Raw genomic sequence first — 22792 nt, forward strand, 5'->3', positions numbered from 1 at the left:
TTGCCATAAATTATCCTGGCAATTAAACATACAGTTATAAAAATATGCCAATATTCTCAACAATATATTTATAAAAATATTTTTAATTCAGGGGGTTAATCAGCATATCCTAAAGGTTATTATTATACTTCAACAAAAATTTATCATGCTTATAACAGACGTTAGGTTTCAAAGTTTAAAATGTGTGTGCTGAACAAGATCTATAAGATATTTGAATTTCTCTTAATCAGAAAGAATAATAGCAATGTTTCAGATATTTCTTATTTATGTAAAGTATGAATTAATTAAGGTTATCTTACATGGAAAGTTATTTGATCTCTTACTATTTCAATATCAAAGTGACCATAAAATTCATAGAGAACTTTCATTTTCTCACAGTTTTTTTCTGTGAATTTGAACTTGACCTTCTGGGAATAACTACAACAGAAAAATAAATATCATAAAAATTACAAAATTTTACAGCTTATATATAATGGAAATCTATTTTACCTTTTATAAATCTTTGAGAACCATTAAGCAAGTAAATGGAAAACACCTTATTTTCCAAAACCAGAGATTTTTAGAAACATTGTCAATGTTTGAAAGGTTTTACTAAAGAGACATTTCTTCTATCTGTTGAGCTTAGATACTTTCTGCTTTGATGAATGCTCGTGTTTCTTTAAGTTCTTAAGAGGAAGAAGAACTTTTCTAAATTTGCAATTATACATCTTTTCGCTTCACCTTGTTTGAACTGTCTAGTGACCTAATGGTATATTCATTATATTTACTCACTCAAAATATTAAGCACCTCTTGTGTATCAGTCTCATTAACGAGTTAGTGTTTCTCTTTGAGGGTAACTTTCTTGGCATAAATCTTCACTCCACGACAGCGAGTTTGCAGAATGGCTGAGCTCTGATGAGAGCTCTATTGAAAGGCTCTCCAGCTCTATGTTTTCTTATTCATAAGCAGTGTAAGTGCTTGCTTTCTTTCTACCTGCACTAACCTTTATTAACATAAGCATTTACATAAAATACTTTGATAAAGCCCATTTAACTTCTACTGATGTGCTGATTTGGCTTAAACGCACTAATTCATAAGTACAGTTTTTTAAGTGTTTCTTTAACAATGTCTTATCTGAATTTTGATTCTAGTATCTGAAGTACTAGTTATCCGTGTATTTCGATTCTTTGCCATCATTACTTAAGGGGAAATGTTTCCTGGGATGCTTCTCCGGGTGACTAGAAGTAGGTATTACAAATGTCAGTTTAAATAGCAAACCATAACAGAGATGATGATTTCAATGTTTTAACATACCCACCCACACTTTCTTACTCTCATTGTCTAATTCATAGTTTTATTTAAAAAAAAAAAAAAACCTAGTTAACCATTTTTCTTAAAAAAAAAAAAAATGTAGTATGTTCTGTTGTGGTTACAATGATCGAAAAGCCGGAAATTGTATGAAACCCGAAAGATATGTTTTTTTTCAGTTTTACAAGTCTATTCGAAATTTATTTTCTAATTAAACAAGTAAGCCTTGCTCTGCCTCCTCCCACTCCCCCGCCTTGGTGCTTACTCAGTGAACAGCAGCAACCTGCTGCATTTTATAGCTGTGGAATTTAATGGGAAGGGTCTCTCTAAGAAACCATGTGAACAAGGGTGCATCACAGTGGATACAACATAGTGAACACAGACACAAGATAAGAGCTCCCTTTTTTCAATCTCTCCCAAATCTTCCATCCCTTGCCAGTATTCTCTAGTCTCTAGTCACAAAAGGCAGCTGAGTTCACAGCTGGAACAACAAGTTGTGCTGTGAATCTCAGTGATTTACCCAAGTAGCAAACAGGGTCATTGGCTTAATTGGAATTTCAGTTGCCAAGCGGACTAGGAATCCCTAGCGTTGGTCCAGCAACACGGATAAAAGTGTTTCTGCTTCTTGATAGAGAATGAAAATGACGCAGAGTGTAATTGATCGACAGGAAATTGATCACTTTCCTTTCTTCATTCCCCCAGTTTAGGTGCCAGAGAGTCTAGGGCTCACTCATGCATGCCCAGGGGCCACCAAGATCTCCATTTTCCCCAAACGCATAAAAGGCTAAAAACAGCCTTCTTCCCCAGCACCATGGCGTGGCTGCAGCTGCTTTGTTTACCATATAAGTCACACCAGGGGTTCACTCCTCGCCTTCTCCCCTGCTTTAAAGCTGGATGCACTGAAAGGCTGAGAAGCATCCCCAAACTCCCGCTCAGCCCAGGTCAACCACAGAAAAGCTTCACAAATCCGGTCTGGAGCCTTAAAGAGAAACCAAGCAGCCGAGCCTTTTGAACTCGTAACCCCCCAGGGATGTCCGCCTCCCAAGAGGGAGCCGGCTTCCCAGGCTGCTTGAGAAACTTAACCGAGATCCCAGAAAGGAGGCGAGGTGCAGCTCCGGTCAAATGGAGCTCTGAGGCGACACCCTCTTTACCTGCAAAGTTGGCAATTTTCTGGCTGAAGAGCGATCGATCCAAGGACATGCGGCGCGGGTGCTGTGCCGGGTGAGAGCACGCCCGGCAAATTCCAATGGGATTTCCTTAGTCGCTGCCGAGTTTTGGAGCATTCCAAGGAAAACGCACGAAGCTAGAGCCCACGCAACTGGCACCGAACTGGGCGGAGTGAGGATGCTCTGAGAGCGGTGCCATGGGAGGCGGGGGAGGGGCAGCTCCGGAGGGGGAGGTGAGCTCCGGGGGAGGAGAACTTCGCCCACCCCCCCCCCCACCGATCCCTCGGGATAAAGTTAGCGTTCCCACGGCTGACAGCGGATGAGCCCGGAGGAAGATACCCCGCCCTCCGTCCCGGGCGGCTGCCTGACTCAGGGTCCGCACAGACCCTGCTGGGTAGGGACCGCGGGTGAAGATGCGCGTCCCACGCACTGCTCTGCGTGGCCGTGGACGGGACCCGCGCGCGGGCGGACGCTGACGCTGGGTCCCCGGCTCCACTGCCCCCAGACAGCCGCCGCCTCCCGGGACCAACTCCTTGAGGTCAGCCAGTTGGGCAGGCGCGCTCACCACACCGGCCGTCGTCCAGCCAAGTCAGCGGCCAGAACCCACGGTGTGGTCCTGGGTGCCGGCCGGGCACACCTTTAGTCTTTGGGCGGGCTCCGCAGAGACGACGGAGTTCAATTCGCGCGGGGACCCGGCTCCTGAACGTTCTGTTCCCAAACCAGTGAACCAGCACCCAGGAGGCAGGTCGCCCGACTTGAAAAAAGTAACCCCTACTCCCACCTCCACCCGGGAACTCTCAAAGCTTCTCCCACTCCGGCTCCTCTGGGCTCCCGGCACCCCCTCTCCCGTCCTCAAGGTGTCAGACTTCCCCTGCTAGAGCCGGAGTCTGCGGCTTGCCACTAGTGTCAACAATTGAGACAGTCGCAATGAATAAATGATGAGGCACAGCGTTCCATCCACCCCCACCCAGCCCGGTCCTTCCAACAAGCATAGGAACTCAATAAGTTTCCAAATATTAAATAAAAACCCCAAACACGCACCAGCCCCAGAGCGCGAGGTTCGGTGGCTTCAGGTGGGGAGTGTGTGAGTGTGTGTGTGGGGGGGGGGGGTGCATGCGTGCGTGTGCGTGTGTGTGATGCTTGCCTCAGCGTTCTGAGATTTCAGGATAAAAGTTATCTCTTGGCCAATCTCTGTGGAGTTCACATCCTAAAATAAGACCAAAGTGCGGAGAGGAAATGCCATATATTGGTAAAGTTGGCAGTAACTTACTTGCTGTAAATGAGACGTGGTGGTTCCCAGCTTGTGACTCACGGAGCCTTGGTTGGTCACGGCCCACTGACTTGAGAGTCCATTTGTAAAATGAAGAGTGGCGTCCATGCGGAATCTTAACTAAGGAGTGTCCGCCGGAGACCGTCGGTTTTTACTTGATTTCCTTTATTTTCCGAAAGCCCCGGGGTGAGCGGTGGGTCGCCGACCGCGTCTCAGCAGCTGCCTACTCCAGCTTCGGGCTGTGCAACAGATGAGTGGCAACCCTTCCTTCCCGTCCCAGCCACGCGATCTTACACCTTCCTGGAATCGGTGCTGAGCGGACTGAGAGGAGCACCAGTTTCTTCCCAAGGAATATTCCCCAAGGGCGTCGAGGGTAGGCGGCAAGCCGGCACTCACACGCAGACTCCAAAGCGCAAGATTAAATTTCCTTCTTGGTTATCTCCCCCACCCCCATTTTTTTTTTTCCCCTTTCCTCTTTAGTTCACGTGAGTTGAGGGTTTGGGGAGGGGGGATATTTACATGAATAAAGAGGATATCTCTAGAGATCACCCACTTGTGTGATGTGCATGCTGCTTTCTTCTTTTAAATCACTTTTCTAATTTCCAAACGTCTCTTTCTCTCTCGTTTACTACTCGTCTCCTGTATTTATCTCAAGCTCAGCCTTGACACCGGTTCTAAATTTTTAGGAGTACTACCTCTAGATCACCTCCTCCAAAATACTGAAGTACAGGAGACAAACCTGCCTATAATAGCTCTCCAGAAAACAAAGGCAAGAACAACAAAAGGATTCCCTTCTTTCCTGAATCTCTTTTGACTCTTAACCACGAAAATACATTAACATCTTTAAATGTTTTGTTTAGTTTTCTTAATGTTAAATGATGGCTTTTCTAAAATATGCAAGAACACATCTATCTGTAGACATGGTAATGAACTTTATAATAAACACAAGTCTGCTTTCTATTTAACAGGGGGGGATATATATGAAAATCTGTTTTATGCAATACAACTGTAAATATTTTTATATTTTTTCAGGAAATAACTCCTCTTCCTCTTCATCCTCAGTAACTGAAATGTTTCAGTACCTAAAGAAATAAAAATGAAGCTAACAATTATTGATGGAATCTTTTGTCTCAACCAGATAAAATTCTGCATTGTCTATTTCAGTGTGTTTTTAAAAATAAACTCCTAGTAGAATTACACTTACCAAGATAAGTATATGTCTTTGTAATATATTTTAAAATACTTTTAAAAGAAGGTGGACCAGGGCGCCTGGGTGGCTCAGTGGGTTAAAGCCTCTGCCTTCAGCTCAGGTCATGATCCCAGGGTCCTGGGATCGAGCCCCACATCAGGCTCTCTGCTCAGCAGGGAGCCTGCTTCCCATCCTCTCCCTCTGCCTGCCTCTCTGCCTACTTGTGATCTCTGTCTCTCTGTCAAATAAATAAATAAAATTTTTTAAAAAAAAGAAGGTGGACCAGTGACAACACATAGCTATTCATCAGAAATTAATAACTCTATTTTGCAAATATAACATCTGTACCAAATTGTATACCTCCTCCTGCCTCTTTTAGGATAGGTATTTTGTAACAAATGCCATCTCTGTCATGATGTTGGTAAAGAGACATTTTGTCTATTTCCTTAAGTTGTTTTTTCTGTAAGAAATGTGCCTGTGACTCTACAACAAATACAAAACAGAAAGGAACAGTGAGGATAGCCATCTGACTGAGCTTTGTTTCCATGAGAAGAAGAATGTTCTATTGATCCTGGAACCTATTTTCAACAGTTTCAGGTGATTATTGATTGCTAACCTCATGCCACTAAAATGATTAGCAATTACAGGAAAATTATTTGAAATCTGTTAAGCAACACAGTGAACTGTGTATATTACAGTCATCAGCAATACAAAGAGGAAGGTTTGTTTGTGGTTTTTGTTTACATTTTTAAAATACAAGTTTGGCATCATTCCACAAACCTGCAAATGCAGTTCACTTAAAATGCAATTCATTGATGCCAAAGAAATTTATAAGAAAATGTTATATTCTTACTGGAAATTTCTTTTCAGTACCTGAGTTAGAAAAACAAGAAAGCACTCTTGTTTCAAAATTAGCAAGACAAGTGACCCAAGAAATGATCGCAGTAAAACAATTCTCTGCAATGCCAATTCATAGCTTAAATATATCACAGAGCTGGAACTCCAATTGTATTAGGAACTCAACTTTCAACTTAATTTCTGAAATGATACTTCCAGTTAGGAGCTGATATGAGCATGTGAAGCACTTTCTTCCAGAGCCGTTATGTCTCAGACTCAGAGGAAATCACAGAAACAGGTATTTGGAAAATGGTAGTTCTGTATGTGTATCATAGTCATTATTTAATGTGGTGGTAATACTCTGTATACTTGCATATAATGCATGCTATCATCAGATATAAGACAATGGCTTTTTCTTAGGCAAATTTGGGAAACAGGTGAGCATTGTCTTTGAAGCCCATGTGACCTGTCTTTTATCTGTGTGACCAGGACTTTCCCTTATTCTGCACAAGGGGTTACCCAAAACCCCTCACTAAAGGGCTTGAGATCACTCAGCTTTCCTTGTAGATAGTGGCTCCTGCCCCAAGTTTGTTTTTTTTTGTTTGTTTTTTGTTTTTGTTTTTTTTAGAGAGAAGCAAGAGCGAGCACAGGCAGACAGAGTGGCAGGTAGAGGCAGAGGGAGAAGCAGACAGAGTGGCAGGTAGAGGCAGAGGGAGAAGCAGGCTCCCCGCCAAGCAAGGAGCCCAATGTGGGACTCGATCCCAGGACGCTGGGATCACGACCTGAGCCGAAGGCAGCTGCTTAACCAACTGAGCCACCCAGGCATCCCTGCCCCAAGTTTTTGCACCCCCCCCCCTTTTGCCATCAGTTGTAACTAGGCTTTGATCTAAACCACATGGATCATGCTATCAACACAGCATTTTACCTGCTTTTTAAAAATTTTTAATATTTTCTAAGTTACTAAGCTTTCTTTTTAAAAATTATTTTAATAATTCATTATACACTTCTGTGAAATATTTAAGTATTCTCAAGTCTTGTAAAAGTGGTTTGTTTTTATAGTTTTATCCCTATTTTAAGACTTTGTTGAAAGACATCTCTGTACAATCAGATTTTGTCCTCAGAACAGATTCTTAGAAATAGAACCACTACACCAAAATGCAGGAATATTTTAAAGCCCGTGATACATATTATATGTGTTTTATGGAGCTCTCACTAAGCAGGGAATACATAATCTTTTCCCTCATTTCCTTCTATATTTTTGCTAACTTACCATTTTTGAAGAGCAGCATCTCAATGTAATGAGTTGTATTATTAAAAAATATGGCTTTTATATACTTTTTTGCTTTGCTATTTGTTTCTTTTCTTGTGAGTTTATATACTTTTTCAATACTCACAGGGGTTTTAGTGCTATGTTTCCCCATGAGATTTATAATAGGTCTTAAAGCAGTAAGAGCATTAATTACTTATATTTATAGTAGATCTTGCTTGTTTTTTATTTATTGTTAAAATATTGGGTAATGTTAGTTGTTTTTTTAAAAAAGTTTAATTCTTAAATGCTTTAAACTATCACATTTTTCCTGAATAGTTTATGTTAGTACTTTAATATTACATAAGCCTTGTCCCCCTTTATATTCACCAATTTCTTGAGCATTTGTTTTAATAATTTCATTTCTTATAGAACTGCTTAGTTATTATTAATTTAATGAACTCTATAGGGTCATGCTGCCAATGTTTGAAATCCCAGTCTTAACATTCATTCAATAAACATTCATGGAGTCTATATTAAGTGTGAGGCACTGTGCTAGGTGCTTAGTACACATTATGAACAAAACAGATGAGATCCTGTCCTTGTACAACTTACAGCTTAGGAAAGACAAACAAAACTTAGTAAGTATATTAAATAAGTAAGTTATATGGAATATTCAAGTGTGATTCAAAGAACAGGGTATGGAGATTAGAAGTGCTAGTGGGAGCAGACAGTGAGGTGATATGGGTTGCAATTTTAGACAAACTATCAGGATACGTTTCAGTAATATGGAAACATTTGGGCAAAGACATGTCAAGTTAGGGACCTGGCTATGAAGATTAATTGGACAAGCAGTTCCAGATAGAGCAATAACTTTATCTGATTTATGTTTTAAATGATTATTTTGGTTGTTTTATTGAGAATAGACTGTGGCAAAGTAAGGGTGAAGACAGGGAGACCACTTAGGGGTCTCTTGAAACAAACCAGGAAATACAGTGTGGACCAACTTAGATTCATCAGAATTTTCCACAATATAGGATATAAGAAGAATTAGGATGGCCATGAGATTTTTGGCTTGAGTAACTAGATGACTCTGGGTAAATAATGTTCTGAGAAGGAGATGACTAAGAATGGATATGTTTTTAAGGGGAAGATTCAGAATTTGCTTGTGGATACTTTGGGTCTGAGTTGGCTGTTGGAGCACTGAGAAGCTATGTGACCTTGGACAATGTTACTTGACCTCCATCTTTTCTTTTTGTAGGAGTGAAATAATCATTCCTACCTCATAAGCTTGTTTGAGGACCAAAGCAGTTTTTTATGTAAAACACCTACAGCAGTGGTGAACAGAGGGTTTGCAATATGTAGGTTTTATCTATCAATAGCATCATACTTAATTCTAACATACTTGGGTATTATTTTTGCATGCATTATTTAGTAAAGATCTGTTTCTCTTTTACAAAATAGGGAGCCAGATTATTTATTATAGCTGGCAAATCATGAATTAGTGCTTTCTTTCTATGCTGATTAATGTCACCTTTATTATAAACCAAATTCTTTGGCCAATGCCTTTTTCTGAGCTATCTGTTCTGTTCTTATTAAGGTTTTATTTTTAATTAATTAATTAATTAGTTTTTAAAGATCTTATTTATTTATTTGAGAGAGGGAGAGAGCACAAGGTGGAGTGGGCAAAGGGAGAAGCAGACTCCCCTCTGAGCAGGGAGCCTGATTCAGGGCTCAGTCCCAGGACCCTGGGATCATTACCTGAGCTGAAGGCAGATGCTTAACCAAATGAGCCACTCAGGTGTCCCCTATCTATTCTGTTCTATTGATACTTCCATTTTTATGAATCAGCTCCAAATTGCCATTTGTCTCATTCCCTGTCTCATTGTGTATTGGTGAATTACTAAGTCCCATAGCTGGCTGGCTCTTGTTGGACAGCACCTTCATCTGCTCCTAATGTCTAGCTGAGTACAGTTAGTGAGAACCATCATGATGAGGCTGATAGGATAGTAGTATATTGTAGTACTGTAGACATTATAGTACTATATGATAGTACTATAAAGCGCTTGTGATAGGGATAAGCACATACACATGTCCAATAAATGTTAAGTGTGCACCAGCATTATCAGTACCCATCACTGAATGAGGCTCTAGAATAATCATTTACCCTCCTACCCCCAGTCTGGCGCCCCATCGCATGTGGCACATGGCAGACTCCGAGCCCAAGAACACACTGGTATCCCAGCACTTCTGTTCTGCACTCTGACCTGGATATTTCATGGCATACAGTTCACCTCTATTAACTACTCTTCTACAGATGCCTTCTTAATTATGTTCTGGACGTTGCAGTCTTCCTACATCTAGCATGGAAGTTAAATACCACAGAAGGAAACGAGAGTGACATTTGACTGCCTCAGGAGACAAGTGGTGGAAAAGACCACTTCCCTAATGGATACTAAATGTACACTAATGTATGAATGTGTACTAATCTTGAAAAAGGAAGCAGATCATGAGGAGCGATTAAAGGGCCTCCCGACCTCCAGGAGATCAGGTTTGTACATTCCCTTAAGCAGAGCACTAGGGGAACATCAATTTTGTTGCATAATCCATGTGCTACTATTTTTAAGATGTATTTATTTTTGAGAGAGAGAGAGAGAACATCTGCAAGAGCAGGGGAGGGATAGAGGGAGGGAGTGAGGGAGAGGGAGAGAGAGGAACTCAAGCAGACTCCCACTGAGCATGGAGTGTGACACAGGGCTTCATCTCATGACCCAGAGATCATGAGATCAAGAGTCAGATGTTTCACTGACTAAGCCACCCAGGCACCCCTTATTTTTTAATTTAGTAGAAACCCTTCCACATTCTGGTGATAGAGCCACAGTTACTCATACATAATATCAACATTATTATAAAATCTCTGTTCTGAAACATGAATTTGCTGTATGTTAAGAGAAGTTGTAAAAGGGCTTCTAGCCAGATGCTATTTCAAGCTGGATTATTTTACCTATCTTTAAAATCAAATTATTCTTGAAAAAAGAGGGGAAAGAGCATAAAGTTATTGGGTGGAGAGAGTTCTCCTTAACAATTGTGTCTTGAATTATCTGGGTTTCTTTTTTTTTTTTTTAAGACTTTATTTATTTGACATAGAGAGACACAGCGAGAGATGGAACACAAGCAGGGGGAGTGGGAAAGGGGAGAAGCAGGCTTCCTGCAGAGCAGAGAGCTGGATGCAGGGCTCCATCCCAGGACTCTGGGATCATGACCTGAGCCAAAGGCAGATGCTTAATGACTGAGCCACCCAAGCACCCCTCAGGGATTTTTTGTTTGTTTGTTTGTTTTTAATTTAAATAAGGATTATAAATTTCTGAGAAAATAAAGTGTCTGTTAAATGGAATGGCTCTTATCTACCTTACAGTATCCAAGAAAATAATATGTCAGGAAATAATATTTAGGCTATGGCTTATGCCTAGCTCACAGGAGGAACCCAACTACTACTGAGTGATCAGCCTTTAGTTTCTAGTCAGTCATTAAGAATACATCAGCAGACTGGCCTGGGTAGCTCAGTCAGTTAAACATCTGACTCTGGCTCAGGTCATGATCTTAGGGTCCCGGAACCAGCCCTATGTGGAGCACCCTAGTCCAAGAGCCCCATGTGGGAGCTCAGTGGAGAGTCTGCCTTTCCTTCTCCTTCTCCCTCTGCTGTTCCTGCTCCCCGCCACCTCAAATAAATAAATAAAATATTTTTTAAAAATTAGAATACATCAACAGATCAAATGATTTTTAGAAGTGGGAGACCTGGACAATACTGTACAGTGAGCAAGGACACACATCCTACAGCCCAGCTGCCAAGGTTAGAAGTCAAGCTCTGCCATTTGCTGGTTGTATGACTTTGGGCATACCGCCTAACTTCTCTCCCTCAGTTTATTTCTAAAATGGGAGGAGTACCTTCTCCATCTCTGTAAATAAATGTAAATGAATAAGTATAAATTGCTTACAGTACTACCATCATAAGGGTGACATGTTTCTTGATGTTTTACTTTACATAGAAATAAGTTCAATATTCTGATTTTTTACAGAGCATGAAGCTGTTTCCTGAAATGTTAATAAAAATATAGTCTATTTAAGAAAGTTAAGGCTTATTTGGATGAAATTCTCACAATGTACCAGAACAGAACAAAGAGCAGAGGTTTGCAATTTATCAGTCAATTTAAGCAGAGAAAAGACCAAATTCAAGGGACTCAGAGCTACAAGAGCAATTCAGTCCTGGATTGCCTGGATTGTCTATCCTTCCAAATATGCTGGAAAAGCTAGCTCCCACTGTGAGGGAAACGGAAAAAGGGACAAGGGAAATTGTGTCATAGAAAGAGCGTCAAGTTTTTAACTTTAAAAAAAAAAAAAACTTTGAGGTTTCAACACACAGATATACATTTGTAGTTAGAAGAAAGAAACTTGGGTACCTTACCTTTTATGAGTTCTTTATGATGTACATTTTAAAGTTATTTCATTTTCTTTTCAAGTCCTCATTATTATATGGTGCCTAAATGGGTAGAGTCAGAATACCTGGATCCAAATCCTCCCTGAACTCTTTTCTTACAATGTGATCTTGGACCAGAATAACATAACCATTCTGTGACTTTGGTTCTTCATTTGGTAAATGGACATAATAATGGTATTTTCTTTCCTCAGTTTTTATGAACATTACATGCGGTGGTATTTGTAAAGCACAAAGTAAGACTTCAATAAATATACTAAATTTTATCCCTTCTTTTCAATGCAGGAAACTTTCTTTAAGAGCTTCAAAAAGGGGAGCGCCTGGGTGGCTCAGTCAGTTAAGTGTCTGCCTTTGGCTCAGGTCATGATCCCAGGGTCCTGGGATTGAACCCCGCACTGGGCTCTCTGTTCAGTAGGGAATCTGCTTCTCCCTCTCCCTCTGCCTGCTGCTATGCCTACTTATGATCTCTCTCTCTCTCTGTCAAATAAATAAATAAAATCTTTCAAAAAAAAAAAAAAAAGAGCTTTGAAAAGAATAGTGCACAGCATAATACGTAAGCCCTAAAACTATAGTTTTCATGGGAGTGTAAATTACCATTAAGGGAAGAAAACCAGTGAAAGTATAATCAATTTTACATATGAAAGGACACAGATATTTCTCTGTAACATGTGATAAATATGTGGAGATTAATTGTTCACAGTGCTCAAAAAATGCCAAAGATTTGTTGAACACCTGGCTTGGTAACAAGTGTGTCTATCAAACCTGCTTCCCATGATGGAATCTGGGTTACCCTATTTGTTTGGTTCTTTCAGATCCAAAAGCAATAGAATTCCTCTTTGACAAGTATGTATGCCATCAAAGCATTACTTCATTATCAGTCACTCCACAGATGTCTCTAGTCTTTCACCTTGAAGGAGCGCACATTTCTTGTGTTGAATTACTTGCGACCTCGTCACAGAGTCATCAGCTCATCCCTCATCCATAGACATTCTTGGTTTTGGCCCTGAATGTCCTGCATCCTTCGAAACCCCTGAGTCCTAGGCAGATCAGGATGGTTGGGATCTGACTTCGTTGTTGACATCCCCAATCTAAAACAATTTCTTTTTCTTCTGAATGTCCATGCAATATGCTTAGCACGTCTCATTCATTTGGTGCTTACAGAGTTCATACCTTGTCATGTGTAAAAAGTATTACCATCTCAGTAGATTTAAATTGTTCGAAGAGGCAGCATGATGTATATAAATTTTACATATGCCTTGAAGCCAGTAGACCTGAATTCAAATACTACTAATTGTATCAGCTTGGGAATTTTAACTAGTGGTTTTTAAATATGAATTTTTATTTATGAAAGAATAATGATATCAACTGTAACAGATATGATTCCCAGTCCACAAACTGAATTGAGAAAAAAAAGTTTTAAAATACATATTATAATATGTATTTATAATATGTATAATATGTATTTGTAATACATACATACGAATATGTATATATATAATACATATAATATGTGTAATATGTATTTATAATATGTATATATAATATATACAGAGATCCAAAATAGGGCAATCCTAAAGATAAGGTAAAACCCTATTTTTCTTCTTAATAAGTATGAAAAAGTTGCTTTGGTCAATTAAAATATAAAACATGTAGACAAAATTGAAAAATGTCTATGTATATTCAGCTTATGAATTTTCATGTCAATACATTTAAAATCATAATATATAAAATAAAAATATTTAGAAACATTGCTTATTTCTGTTCTCATATTTCATGAAGCAATTAAATTCATCTGTAATTCAAAATAAATTTCCTAGTCATCACTAGAAACATTATTTGAAAAATCTAACAATTTTATAGAAAATCTTATTTTCATTTTCATTTAAGTACTGAGAAATGGACATTGCCCCTTTGCACCCTAGTGTGAAGCTGTCCTTGAAAGGTTTATCTCAAAAATCCATTCACATAACATTAGAAAACTTTTTTTCATTTTTTACAAATCACCATGAATACTGCTGATTCTACAAAACAAAAACATGTAATTTTTTAAAATAATATAAGCCTAATTTACAATGTTTCTGAACACATATTCCTAGACATAATTACTACTATCGTCTAGTATTTCTCTGTGTTCATTTTTTTTGCTGATAAATCTAATGGTGTGTTGTATGGGATCCATGATCTGCATTGATTGGTGTTGTCTAAGATTAATTTGCACTTCCTAGATTTTATTTTTTATTTCATTAATCAAAATGAGGTCAGTAAGAAAATTCCCAATCCCACCAACTATGCAGTATGAAAGCTACTTAAAGACTCCGAAAGGGGTTATTATTTCTTTTTTTATATTAAAGAATATACCTGCAACTGAAACAGATTCAGTGGAATTACATAGTGCATGTAGTCGTGCTGGAAACGATATTCAGTGCTGACTAGCTGTTTTCTTGTGGTTTCAGTTTTTCTTGATTACACCAGTCTTCATATCTATTTGGGAGAAAATTCGGGAGTTATTTGTTCCTGCTAAGGGAGAGGGAGAAAGGGAGAAAGAGAGAGAAAGGAGAGAGAGGGAGATATGGGGAGGGAAAGGGAGGGATAAACTTAAAGAAAAGAGGGAATGGGGGAGAGAGGGGAGAAGGAAGGAAAGACTTGACCTCTAAGCATCTTGGAAGCACTTTACCCTGCCTAGTGAGTCAAGCTCCCTGAAATTCTTTAAAAAATGTAATAGATAAAAACACTCTCATTTCTCATCAAATCGCTGCATTTTATTATTATTTGACCATGTAATAGTGACTTCATATCAGTGTTGTCACTTTTCTGCCAGAGGTCTGTTGAGTTGAATTCCAGTTGACCATTGTAAATGTGGCATCTGTCATGTCATGTCACAGCCTGGTACCAGTGGCAAAGCGTTCACTGTGGAGATGTACATTTTTGATACAGCAGGATATAAGGAAGCACCTCAGCTTCTCTAGAAAAAGAAATGTTACATTGATTTTTCTGGCTTGTTTCTTTCAGAGTATCTTTTCCTTTTATGCGAAAATATAAACTCGGTCTTCATATATTAAAGGACAGGGTTTTCCTGGTTTTGTTTGCAAGGGTAGGAACATATGTGTGAATAGCCAAAAAAAACTAGTCTTCACCAAAAGGAAAAGATGTGTCCTACCCAAGACAAATTTAATGCTATCTACAAATTATACATCAGCATGGTATGATTATTTTTATTGTTGAAATGTTTTAAGCTTTAGGAAAATAGCTGATTTTGTATTATATAGCTGCATAACATATTTGTAAAGATAATGAGGCCTTAATATTTCTATAAAGTTAAGCGGCATAAACAAGGTTTGTTTACAGTAACCCTGAGTGGTCTTGGCTAACTTTGATAAACCTTAAGCTTCTCATCTACAACTTGCAAGTAATAGCATTTTGCAATGATAATGTCACAACATTTTGATTATGTAGGTGAAACATTCTTACAAAATATATAGAACTAATATATCTAATCTTATGCTGACGTAATTTGTTATCTTATTTAAGTGCCTGAATTTTTTACTGTGCCAGCCTTTATTTCAAGGTTAACCATGTGTAGTAGAACAATTCCAAAGGCTTTTATAATAAAATGTCTATATATAAGACAAAGCTTCTTTTTCAGACAGAGTACCTTTTATAGCGTTACTACTTCATTCCTATTCATGAAAGAAAAAGGAGGCATAAGATTTGTACTCAAGGACCTACTATAGATAAAGATTCAGAAACATCTATTTAATGAGTCATGTGATGGAGGAGAGTGGGTGATTAAAAGAATAATAGCTTCTGTAGAGATGGAGCTTACAAAGCCATGACATGAGGAGAAGATAGTACGCATTCATGGAGCCTTCCGTTCCTCGCGCGGAGAACGTGTGGTTCGTAAGGTCGTGGACTGCCATTAGGAAGGGCGAGTCTGAAGCAGCTCAGCTCACCAGCTCCAGCCAGAGCAGTCCGATGTCAATGTGAAATCAGTATCCAGGGGAACAGCTGGGCAGCGCGATCACTCTGTTGTCCGTGACTTTGCACAGGGCATACACCCCATGGGCCAAATGCCAGAATTTCCTTCATCAGTTATGATGATGACTTTTGAAAGCGCAGTGTGACCTGCGCTTTCTTAGCTCTGAGCTGCCTTTTCACAAATAAATTAAAATACAAAACTAAACCCTCCGAAAACACAGTTGGTATTTAAGAGTTGTTAAAATGGTATATATCGCACTTTCAATTGTCTTTTCCTGCACTAGAATTGCAATTTTTGAGGAATTCTTTGGAAATGCATATGTGTGTGTATGTGTGTGTGTGTGTGTGTGCCTATGTGTGTATGTCCATGATTACTGAGTCAGATTATGGGATATAGATATGAAAATATATTTTTTTTTATTTTTCACACTAAATGTTAAAACATTCTGGCAAGTAGAAACTGGTGAAGAACAGTGCTATGGATTGAAAGTCATACCAGCAAAAGAGAGATGACTGCTTAATCTTATAGCACAAATTATATCCCAAAAGGCAAAACAAAAACAAAAACAAAAACACCAAAAAACCTGGTCAAGAGCAAATGAATTCAGCTCTAAGGGTTAAATTGATCTGGATTGAACAACTAAGTAATTTTATTTTCAAGTTCTTTGGCATTATTTCTAAAAGGACACTCTTTGGGGGTATATACATTTTTGTGTATCTCACTCTCACAAGATAGTTTCTGAGTGATGGGTCTTGATTTTGTCAGTTAAGTTCAGTTCATGTCATTGTTACTGAGGCCAATTAGTCCCTAATTTTCAAGGCTGAAATTTTTTAAAAAATGTTAATGGCAAACAACTCATGTTTCTTCTGGTTAACTAGCACTGAAAGAAAACAGGGGGATGGCCTGGCATAAGAACCGACACAGTAGGCCTATAGATGGTGCTGTGGAGAAAATTTAAAAGTTACAAACCTCTCTGTCCAGACACCACATTTCCATACCGGCACAAAGGGTGATATTGATTGCTGAGTTACAATCAGTTAGGAAAAGCCCTAAGGCATTTAACTCTATCTCTCAGTTTTACAGGGGAGGAGCAGAAAAAAATGAGTTTCTTAAGATCATTTAATAAAACTAGGTAGCTGAGAAACCCATGCTCTAAAATGGAGAAAAAGCGGCTAGCAAATGGTCAGTGGAAGGGCCATGTGGCACACTAGCAACGGATAGGTTATGTTGGTTAGCTACTGGTGTGAAATACTTGATCCCGAATCTAATTAATACAAAAGAAACAGAATTGCTGGGATACAGAGAACCATTCCACAGTCCAGGTGGGTTCTTCTGACCGTATCAACCAGGATTTATTTTATTTTTTTTTTAACTTTTTTTTTGGACAGACAGAGATCATAAGCAGGCAGAGAGAAAGGGGGGAGCAGGCTCCCTTCCAAGCAGAGAGCCTGATGCGGAGTTTGATCCCAGGACCCTGAGATCATGACCTGACCTGAAGGCAGAGGCTTTAACCCACTGAGCCACCCAGGTGCCCCAACCAGGATTTATTTTAAATAAAAAACAAGGAAAATGAAAGCTATAAATTATGCTCACTGGGACAATTTTAAGTTGCTTCCTCCATCCCTGTTTCTCCCACCACCATCAAATGACTTTTATAAATGTTTTAAGAGCGACATATTGGCTACACAGAATAATACATGCAACCTAGCAAACAATTAAATGATACCAATTTCCTTGTTATAAAATTATATTTCTCTTATTATATAATTTTCTGGTTCCCACTTGCATTAAATATGATTTTTGTATCAGGATGGTGATTCATAAGCACATGAGATTATTCTAAGGGAGACATGAATACTAACTTTTGTCCTAGTCTTTAATAAATCACTAACCTTACTTGTCTCATATAGTTTGCAAACTTTTGTTGGCTTCCAAAGTTATTTTGCTCTGTGTTTTCTCCTTCTTTTGAATGAGCCATTTTCAGTATGGAAGGCATTAAGTAATAAAAATAAAACAAATTAATATTCTGAAAACAGGTTCTTCAATATACATGTTTGTTCCCTCTAAGGTGTCAGATAACTATACGTATTTCTCTTGGAATCTAAAATGTCCATTCCAACAAATGTCTACTTGTGTCATCCATAATGACATAGATATTCTGAATTGGTTATTAGTCGGGATAAAGCACATGAGATATTAAAGCACTTCAGATATCACAGAAGGAAGAAAATGAGAGATGAACATTTGATGAGCAGGAAAAAACATTCAGAGAGGAAAAAGGACAGAAGTTACAGTGGGAACAATGGGGTGAATGGAATGATGAGAAAGAAAAATGGCAAAATAATCATTACTTAAACCTCTGTAAGTGGAAAGGCATACTTTTCTCCATTCACCCACTTCCACTTTGTCTCTCAAATGTTCCCTCTTTATAGGAGGAATTTCTACTTGTGGTAAATACATTTACATTCTAGACACGGGTTATGGAATACAAAGGAAAAACTAGAACCCAAGGTGCAAAGATTTTCTACTTAGAGTCTCAGCAAAAGAGTTTTTTCCAAGTAGGGTGCTATTCAATACATTTCTTTGCTGTATTTTCTAGATAATTGCTATCAATTTGATAAATATCAATTTTATAAATAAAATTTATAAATAAAATAAAATAAAAATAAAACACAGTCTGTTGGGCTAAGAAGCCATATCTACTAAATTTTTTAAGATTTACTTATTTATTTTAGAGAGAGAGAGAGAGCTAGCAAGCAGGGTGAGGGGCAGAAGAAGAAGGAGAGAATCTCGAGCAGACTTCCCGCTAGGCACGGAGCCTGTCACGGGGCTCCATCCCAGAAACCTGAGATCATGACCTGACCTGAAACCAAGAGTCAGGTGCCTCTCTGCTAATACCATTTTAAAAACATGAATTCTGTCTTTAGTTCTGACGATTGAATTAAAATTAAGGGCTGAGGAACAGCTATCCTTTTCTGCCCTCCCAACTTAGTTCTTTCTTACAGTGGAAGCCACTTTGCCCTCTCCCAGCCTCTCGAAACTCACTGAAACCCACCATTATCAACATAGAAAAGGCCACATATCCCCTGCTCTTAATGATTGGACTGGAAGATGGGCCCTTGACAGAGGTTGGACAAATTATTCTGTGGAATTGATAAGTAATGAAAAGTGAAGCGCTCCTTGTCCTCTGAAGCTTCTGGGGTAAGATAAAGTTTAGAGCTACCGATAGCTGTCTCTTCTACTTTGTGGAGAAAGCAATGGTTCTTCAGTAGAATAAATGGTCTCCATAATCTCAGTAGATGAGATTGCAGGACAGCATACAGAAAGGTGGAGAGAGACAGAGCTGTTATGTATAACGACAGAGATGAAAATGAATATAGGGAAAGAGAGATCTGAAGGCAGCAACCGAGTTTTTGGAACAAGTTGAACCTGAGAGGAGCCTTACAGCTGCCCATCCTCTTGAGGTGATAGATGCATTCCCCTTTTGTTGGTTGGTTCACTTGACTTGTGTCTTCTATTAAACCCCAAATATTGAATTGGGGTCCTGTCGCTTAAAAAAATAAACTCCTGCTTAACAGAAAGGCGAAGGTGTAATAATAGAATGTGAGGACTTTAAAGCCCATTAGAATATCAGTCTACAACTTTTTTGGCTCTGAGACTTTAGAGAGGTGATTTATTCTGTCTTAATGGCAGTTCATGTATTAGTAAAACATGGATGTTACGCATTGTCTCATAGAATCGCTGGGAAAATCAAATGTGAGTTGAAAAGGAGAGGGAATATCTAATAGTTCTGTGCTGAACTGGCAGGTCTGCCCACATGTATTATATTAGAAAACTGAGCCGGAGGGCACCTGGGTGGCTCAGTGGGTTAAGCGTCTGCCTTCAGCTCAGGTTATGATCCCGGAGTCCAGGGATCAAGTCCCACATCGGGCTCCCTGCTCAGCAGGAAGTATGTTTCTCCCTCTGCCCCTCATGCTGCTCCTGCTCTCTCTTGCTCTCTGTCTTTCAAATAAATAAATAAAATCTTAAAAAAAAAAAAAAAACTGAGCTAGAAATTGAGCACAGTGGAGGACAAATAAAGAGTGGATTGATTTCCAAGATGCTACTGGCCACCTTGCTGACAATGTTTCATGCTGTGATATGATGTGTCTTTTCAGAATGGCTGCTCTTTGTACTAGGAGACCCTTCTGCCTGGAGTCACTATGTCCACAGTTCACCCCCCAGAAGCGGACCCCTGTCTCCAATAACCAATCCCCATACTCCTTTTTCTTTCGCTTCTTACTTATGCTCACCTTTTTATACAAGTCTACAAGATCATCTTCTCAAGCATTTTATTGTTGTTGGCAGCCTTTGTAGCTCTCTCACTTCTTTAGGAAAACAAGCACTTGAGACCCATTTTCACGACTTTTAAGAAAGTTTGGCTTCTCCTTTATTTCTTTTGTATTCTGACGCACACCATTCAGTGACATTTAGTGTAGAACATAAAAACTGTCTTCTGTTTTATTTCAATAAGGTTTTGTTGTTGTTGTTGTTACCGTTACTAGTGGTTGCTGGGTGTTTCTGGATCCATGCCAGAAACCAAAATATGAGTCTGCTTTATGAACCTAGAGAAAAATGACACCCGAGACACGTAGGAATGGCATTTTACCTCTCCTATGATTTCATTGTTCATGGTTTAGTGACTGCAATAAAGCAGAGCAGAGGTATCACACTGTCCTCCAAGCGGCCTATGCCTGTTCATCTGCCCCACGGCTTTTGAGAAGAGGTGTTTGATTTGTTTTTCAATCAGATGGTGTGATAATGGCGAAGAATAGCAGGTGGGACAAGGTTGCTAAGGGATAGACCCCCCATCCGCTGATCTTTTCTGGATTGAAGTGTCCTCCCTCTTTTCAGCACTTCCTTTCCAGCACCCCTACCAGTTCCAAAGTACAATACCAGTGGATACAACGTAAAACAAGATAAGGTTAATAAGGAAACATGCTAAGATGATCCTAAGATCACATTTCTAAAATGAATCATCTTGGGTGAGTTTTTGAATGAATTATTTCACATTGCATCACTTTCTCAAATGCTACTTGTTTGTGAAAACTTTCTGTAAGGAAAACTTAGAAAAGTAAGAAAACTTGAAAAGCTACCTAGGCAAAATTCTGATGAATCAGAAAATGTCTACACTGGAGTAGCAAATGAATTTTCTATACTCTAAAGGGAGTTACTTGTTGAATAGAATACTGACTAAGGCAAGGTCATCATAGGCAAATACAGTGTACCTCAAAAGTCCCAATAAAATGTTGAAATAAGTCATAATAGCTTATAATCCATTTCTGAAACTGGAAATCCACCAATAGCAAGTCACTATGGACTTGTTTGTCCTAACCTTTAAATAACATCTCTGTGCTTTAATCCTTCAAGAGTGTATTCTATGAAGAAGATGCTGATGATTCTAACGGTATAACTACTTAAATTATCTTAGTTTGCAATTGCTTGTCTACAAACAGTATTATGTCCCATTTTTCTCCTTTAGTACCAAGCACTAAATACAAAGAAAAACTTAAATATAGGTGTAGGAGGGGAAAAAATATGGCTCTTACTAACTTTGATGAGGAAACTATGACATAGAAAATAGTTCAATGTCTCAAAATCACATTACTTGTTAGTAATGAAAACTGGGGCTCTTAATATCTAATTATGTGCTTCTTATGCCTAATTGTCGATAAGTAATGCTAATCTCAGTGGTCTTTATAGCTGGAGAGGAAAAGAAAAAAGAAAAAAAGAAATTTCCCTCTTGTGTGACTTGCAGGATAATCCTGTCAAATGTATGCAAACTCACATTCCAGATTAGAATATTAAGGCAAGTCATTTTTACAGGAAAAGATGTTTATTTCAGATTAGGGGCATTTGAGTCACACTTCTGGAAGTACTTTCTCAACTAAGCAGCTTCATCTCCTCTTAGAAGGCCATGCATTCTTCTGGAATGGCCCAGTAGGATTCATCAGTGCTTACTATTTTGCACATATTGGACACGTATTATCTGCTTTAAACTCCGAATAGCCCTGCAGGAGAGATATTCCCATTCCCAGTTTACAGGCTGGTCATACAATTGAGGCTCAGAGAATTTAAGAAACATCTTGAAGTCACAGAGCAGCACCGCACAACCCCTCGGGGCCCAAGGCGGATTACCTGATTCCCCAGCTTCTGCTTGTCCAATCCTCTGAGCTCCCTCCATACAGAAGAGTGGATCTAACCCTGTCCAAATGTTAGAATCACATGGGGAGCTTAAAAACATTAATTTTTTGCTTGTTTGTTTGTTTGTTTAAAGGTTTCCCGGCAAGACCCCACCTACAACCGATTAAACTGAAATCTCTTGGTGGAGACAGAGGGCGCTAGCGAGCACCCAGGGGTGTGAGCCTTTGCTGTGGACGATCATCAGTGGGATCACTGGTTGGTGAAGGGAAGGAAATGAGCTGTGAGAGCAATTCCTCATTGCTATAGCTGACTTAGGGGTGGACGTATGATTTATCATCCAAATCAGGGCACATGAGAGAGGGCAAAGAGACTGGTATTAATAAAAAGCAGGGACAACTAATATAAACCAGGCTGTCTTGAGCTAACAGATAGATTTTTACCTTCGTTGTGACCCCAGACTGAGTCCCAGGATATTGTAAGTCTAACAGCAAGGATTGCTTTCTTTAACTCTGTCTCTAATGGAATGGTGTGGAAAGGCACACAGTATTTGCAAGATGAATACATTCAAGGTTGTTTTCCCCTTTCTATTTTATAGAATATCATTTTCTCACGTAAAATAATTACTGAAATTATATAAGGTAGATTTTTAAAATAGTCAATATTTTCTGAAGACAAAAACAAAGAACTTAAATAATATTTCCATTATGGAAAAGCTTTGTGGACAGATGCTGTCTGAATGCCCCACCTAACTTTGCACTATTTAGTAGACTATGTCATTTACTCTGGGAATTAACAGAATTATCTTCCCCCTTAGATTATAGATCTGAATTTTCAGCCGAGATAAATAGACCTATGGATACTTTATATATTGGAATAGCAACATAATTACATTTACACTGAAAAAAAGGTAGGGGTGGTTTTGTACAAGTAACAACCCTAGGGCAAAGTACATAGGAAATAAGGAGACAAATTTTTGTTGGATAATGGACTAAACCTTGTTACCCAAAGCAACGGGCCATGTCTAATCTCTCTGTCTCTGGATGGCAATTTAGAAGAACACGTGCAGCACTAATGTGGCCAATATAATTGTCTTGAGATTATTTAAATCACCATACATAAGCTTCATAACTTAAGATACAGAGCAA

General features: G+C 38.9%; 1 protein-coding gene across 1 annotated transcript in view; it reads right to left on the minus strand.

Annotated features, from left to right (window-relative positions):
• LOC111158553 (transient receptor potential cation channel subfamily C member 4) overlaps positions 1 to 2622 on the minus strand; it is a 202419-nt gene extending 199797 nt beyond the window's left edge. Inside the window, exon 1 of the mRNA XM_022520653.1 lies at positions 2440 to 2622. The gene's annotated coding sequence lies outside the window, so the exon portion shown is untranslated. The remainder of the gene's footprint in view (positions 1 to 2439) is intronic.
• Positions 2623 to 22792: the final 20170 nt, after the last annotated feature.

This window comes from Enhydra lutris, unplaced genomic scaffold (assembly GCF_002288905.1).
Source record: "Enhydra lutris kenyoni isolate GAN:26980312 unplaced genomic scaffold, ASM228890v2 scaffoldscaffold60, whole genome shotgun sequence".
Classification (NCBI taxonomy): domain Eukaryota; kingdom Metazoa; phylum Chordata; class Mammalia; order Carnivora; family Mustelidae; genus Enhydra; species Enhydra lutris.